The 6,000-nt window shown below is 43.6% G+C and overlaps 1 protein-coding gene across 1 annotated transcript in view; it reads right to left on the reverse strand.

Moving 5' to 3' along the window:
• SIPA1L1 (signal induced proliferation associated 1 like 1) overlaps positions 1-5,026 on the reverse strand; it is a 438,278-nt gene extending 433,252 nt beyond the window's left edge. The window contains exon 1 of the mRNA XM_080665401.1: positions 4,892-5,026. The gene's annotated coding sequence lies outside the window, so the exon portion shown is untranslated. The remainder of the gene's footprint in view (positions 1-4,891) is intronic.
• Positions 5,027-6,000: the final 974 nt, after the last annotated feature.

Consider the following 6,000-nt stretch of genomic DNA (forward strand, 5'->3'; position numbering starts at 1 on the left):
AGACCTTCATGCATTTGTTCACTGAAACAAATCTGTTAGGCCCTGAACTGAACAACGCAAGCTAACCAGCATGTGTACTTGGCATGATGGAAATTTACTTAAAACACAAAATGTCCATTGCTTGTTCATGGCCAGTGGTAGGACACTGAACCACAGAATGATGTAAGTCAGCACCAGAGCTTTGGCTCTGTTCCCCACTGGACACTATCTTGGGAGAGTTACATAAGCTCTCCGAGGATCAGTTTCCTCACCTATGAAATGGGAACAATAATTCTCCCTACTCAGATGGTTGCCGTGAAGATTAAACAAGCCCATTCAGGCAAAGAACTCGATTTAGTATCTGACATATAATAAATATTCAATAAATATAAGCAATTGTGGTAATAATTATTCCACAATCCAGATTTCTTACTATTTTTTCTTTAGCATTGTCTTCAAATGCTGACAAATTTGTTTGACCACACCTTTGCATGAAACTTGGAGACAGCGCTATGCCCTTTTGTGGAATTTGCATTTTTTAATGAGTAGTGCTCTGTAGATATCAAGAATGATATGGAGAAGGGCTATCACTGAAAATCTGTGAAGGAGGTGGGAGAACGAGACCCCAAGGTGAGGGAGATAATTTACAATTACATGTTTGAGAAATCAGCTCCTTCTCCACATTGGCTTGTTTTCCTAACCTCAGCAAAACATCCTCCAATTTCTTCTCTGACTTGAGGAAACTTGGATAAATCAAATACGTACCAAGTCGTCTATGGCGCTTGAACTGAATCTGAGAAACTCTGAGTTGTGATATTATACACCTAATACAGCAAGATTGAGCTTGAAGTAAACCTCCAGAGACAGCTTTCAGAATAGGCTCCCCTTTGTGTACATTTGGAGGTGATGTCATTGTCTCGCTGTCACTGGGAGGGTGCCAGGAGTTGTGATAGGGCTGGGCCCCGATCTGTGATGGATGGCGCCTCTCACCTGGACCCCTCTTGAACAATAACACCTTTGTGAGGCCCTGGCCCAGGCCTTTCTGCTTGTGGAAGGAAGCACAGATACTTGACCTGTAGGAGGACTGGAATTCCCATTAGCCTTGTTATAAGAAGGCTAAAGGGACTAAATAAAAGCCACAGCCTCAGACAGGCACTGGCGAGCCATCGAGAATTCACTGAGCAAGACAGGCATGGCTGCTGCCTTCCTGGAGCTTATAGTCTATTGGGAAAGACAGCGAATGAGTGATTAGGTGGATGTGAATTCATTACAATTGTAATGAGCCGGGAAATACAGAGCACTATTGAATTTATACTGGGGAAGAGGAGGGAAGGTTAGGCATGGAATTGCAAACACAATTTTTATATCCAAACAAGCACAGATACTTGATGTAGAACACAAACTTTGCTTCCGTTTTAAAGAGAAAGCTGGAGACAGCAGGGAACCCCCACATTTGCCCGGAGTGGGGCTGGCTATGCCTCTGCAGAGCTGGGGATGAGGCTTGCAGCTGGGAGTGGCTGAGTAGGAAGAGTTTGAGAAGCCCTGGCCTGGGCACTGAGGGCTCGGGCCCCAGAAGTGAAACCCTGGAAAGAAATGAGAAGGACACCTCCTGGCCGGCTGGAGGGCAGCCCGTGGCCAGAAGGGCCCTGGCCCAGATTGCCAGCCACCACGGTTTCAGCGCTGTCTCCCCAGCCCACACTGGCCCTCTGGTTCTAAGGTGTCATCTAATATCCCCTCGGGTTGTGGATGAAGCTATCTGGCCTGGGACATGAAGGAGCTGGTGGGTGCACTCACAAAGGAGAGGTGGGGGCGGGACAAGACACCCACCCCACGCCCCTTCCCTGAGGCCCTCTCTCCATCTCTCTCTTTGGGCTGTGGTCCACTGGTCTGTTCATTATCTGGTTTAATCCCATCCCTGGGACACAGTGGGCTCAAAGGCAGTGCCATACAATATCAGCTGCACCCCACCCACCCCAGCATCTTCCAACTTCTCTGACTAGATTGCATGAGGCATTTCTGAGGTGCCGAGAAGGGGCACCCAGATTGCCATGGGATGAGGAGGGGTTGACGATGAGAGAAGGAAGTGGAGGTAGAGAGGGCAGCCTTCAACCTCACAAGGGAGTAGGGTGGAAACCCTTGGAAGGATTTCACTCCACGGCTCCCCCTCCCTTGCCCCCAAGTGGTGCCGGTTGCAGGAGAATCTCTGAACCTCAGGGACCAGGAAGCTCACCACACAGAACCTGAACGTCTGCAGGGACTCACCCAGAACCGCTGAATCCTCGAATTCTTGAACATCATCAAACCTACAAAGGCCCTAAGTAAAACATACTGAAGGATAACTGAAAACATAAAATGACTCCTTAATAACCTTATTAATCTGTGACGGCAGGACTCGCTATTTATAATGGCATTTCACGCTAGCAGTGGTCTTGCTATCAGAAGAGCTTGCCACACCTAATGAAGTTTTTACCGTTGCAACAATAACTCCAATGAGCAGAGAACGCTGTGTTGGTGCCCGGATGCTGGTAATTAATCTCGTGGTCCCTGAGATATGCACCCCCATACACTAGCTCCACCAGAAAATGCGAGGCCTTAAGATACAGACACATTTTTTTAAAAAACACTGAGAATTTAATATATGGTGCATTTCAAACCGATCAGAGAAAGGAGGACATAGTCAATAAATGGCATTGGGTTAAAATGCTACCTGTTAGGAACACAGGTAAGTTACACTCCCTCTAGCCCACCTCACACCTTGCCCCATAATTAATTCCCATGATGACTAAAGAACTAAACACAAAACGAACACCTTTAAAATATATATGTATGAATTGTTTAGAAATAATACTGAGATAGTGAAATAAGTTAGACAGAGAAAGACAAATATTGTATGTCACACTTAATATGCGGAATCTCAAAAAGCCTAATTCAGAAACAGACAATAGAATGGTGGTTACCAGAGGCCTGGGTGGGGGAAATAGGGAGATACTGGTCAATAGATACAAACTTCCAGTTTTAGAGGAGTAAGTTCTGGGGATCTAACGCACAGCAGGCGACTATAGTTAACAATACTGTATTGTATACTTGAAAGTGGCTAAGAGAGTAGATCTTAAATGTCCTCCTCACACACGCGTGTGTACACACACACACACACACACACACCACACACCACACACAGATAATTATTGAGGTGGTGGACATGCTAACCACCCTTACTGTAATGATCATTTTGCAATATATACATATATCAAACCATCACAATGTACATCTTAAACTGACACAGTTTATATGTCCACTATATCTCAATAAAGCTGAGGGAGGGGAAGAGACAAAAAAACAAAATTAAAAACAAAATGGCCAGACTGGCAGCAAACAGGGCGCATCTCACCAGCTGCCTCCCCAGGCAATCTTTTTCTCAGTGGGACTTCTCTGACCTTTAACACTCAGACTTCACAGAGCATACATGGCTCTCCAATACATGTTTTGGTCCAAGGTTTATACCGAAAAATTTATTTGTGCATCCCCCAAACCCAATGTAACATTTTTTTAAAAAGTAGTATGTGTATGAGGGGGAGGAGTTCTCCAGTTACTTTCCAAATATAATGGAGGAATGCCAGAATTATGTGCTGATGTTTTGAAAAGCATAGGATGTCAACAGAATGATATGACTGGGATGCCGGCAATGCTCAGAGAGGCCGTGTGGCTGCACACATGCAACTAAATGCCTGTTAGAAATCATATTCACTGTTTGGCCATCAGGAAGCAATGTGTCATGCATCTGACATGCTAAGGAATTTGCTACACATATAGACACTTTTCTGTGTTTTCGGAAATTGGTTGGTAGTGATGGATTGACCGAAAGAGGCTGCTGGTTCTCAGTTGCACTAGGTGTCTGGTTTTTTAAAGGTTCTTGTATTCACAACCAGTAGTACAGACAAAAGATTAATATTGAAAAAAATATATATATATAATAGCTCATTCAAATGTGAAAAGAAAAACAATCACTAGAGAATGGGGGGAAAATGGAAACAATTCACAAAAGGCTAATTGTGAAATTGGCCAATAAATACAAACAATACCCAAATTCAGTAATAATAAAATGCACTGAATACATTAAAACAATGAACTATGATTTTAAAAATTCGTCAGCTAGCCTGGCCAGTGTGGCTCAATGGTTAAGCGTCAGACTATGAACCAGGAGGTCACGGTTCAATTCCTGGTCAGGGCACATGCCTGGGTTTCAGGCTTGATCTCCAGAGTTGGACATTCAGGAGGCAGCCGATCAATGATTCTCTCTCATCATTGATGTTTCTGTCTCTCTTTCCCTCTTTCTTCCTCTCTGAAATCAATAAAAATATTTTTTAAAAGAATAGTAAGAGTTGTTGAGGATTGGGGAAATCAGGCAACTTTTCCATCGCTGAGGGCTGTGTGCATTTTTCAAGGCACGTTGGCAGTGTCTATTAAAAATTAAAATGTACACATGCTCTACTTTAAGTTACTTTTAGAAACCTATTATTCAGAAACACACATGTAAACCAAGTTATATGTATGTAAGGATAAATAGCATGGCATTATTTGTAATAGCTAAAATCATTGAAAAGATCTAAAAGTACACCAAGAATCAAAATATTTTATGGCATGAAATGCCATGTAGTTGTTAGAAAGAGTGGGGTAGAGTTATAAGTACTGATATGGAAAGGTCTTCAACGCATATGAAGTGAACAGAGCAAGTTGCAGAACAGTATGTCGAGTATTCCATATTTATGTGTATGTGTATGTGTTATGAATAAATAATAAATATGGGATACATATGTACTTAGGCAAATACATCAGAAAGGGGACTGAACTGCTGAGGGCAGTTACCGGGGAGAGTTGTCTGAGGAGGAGGTAGTGCAGATGAATTCTCGCTCACCAAATGTTCCCGTTCCTCTCTCGCAGTGCCCCTCTCTGCACGAGGATGTATTCCCATGCCGCTGACTTCACAACGCTCACACGACTTGCTTTCGCCAAAAAAAGTGATGTTGGTCACTTTTGTGCAAAGTTTTAGGAGTCAGGACATCATTTGCTTTGTCTCGTTCTTTCTCCCATGAGATGACAATGCTCCCGAGAGAAGTTAGGTTTTCCCATCAGCTTTGGTTCTGGAGTAAAAAACGGCAAGAAGCACAGAGCTGTAGCTGAGTTGTGAAAAACATGTAGTGTGAACAAGAAATAAACATTTGTTGCTATAAGCTGCTGAGATTTGGCGGGGGGGGGGGGGGGGGGGGTAAAGGGGGCGGGGGTGTGTGGCTCTAGTGTAACATGGCTTACCCTGACTGATACAAATAAAGGAAGACCTCTTCCCTTCTGTATATTTCTCTATTGTATGAGCATCTGGCAATACCCGATACTTGTGTATTACTTATGTAGTAAACTGATTTTTTTACATCGACATCTTAAAATTACAAATGACTACATGTTAAGGACCTTTGGGATTGTTGACAAATAGAAACTGTAAAGTCAAATCCTGGGATTCCAAAGGTAACGTTGATGTGTCTGCCTGAGACCTGCAGGCCAACGCGCCACGGCTGCAACCTGGGGCACTGTGGAAGGTGGAAGGTGTGTTGTCAAATCAGGGGCCAAGAAATATGGCGGTTAATTGGTCATGTGAGAATTCTTCTGGTGTATGTTAGTGGAGGGGGGGTGGTCAGGGCAGTAAACATTCTACCCACTGAACCACAGTGTGAGTGTAACCCACCCCTCAATTCTTTTAATATTGTTTTTGTTAAAAGTGTTTTTTTAAAAGATGAATTTTTAACGAATATGTAACCCGTGGAGACCTAGAATATTTGTGTAATAGTTCCAGGAACTAGCTCTGGGGGAGGAGGCTGATTCCAGCTACCAGACATTCTGGCTCTGGGAGACTTGCTGACACTCAAGCATAAAACTGGACCTCTGTTTGGCCAGTTTCAAGATAATCATCAGAATGGATTGTGCTGACTTACATGTAGAGACCTTTCAATCCCCTCCCCCCACCCCGATTTC

This window comes from Plecotus auritus (assembly GCF_963455305.1).
Source record: "Plecotus auritus genome assembly, chromosome: 1".
Lineage (NCBI taxonomy): Eukaryota > Metazoa > Chordata > Mammalia > Chiroptera > Vespertilionidae > Plecotus > Plecotus auritus.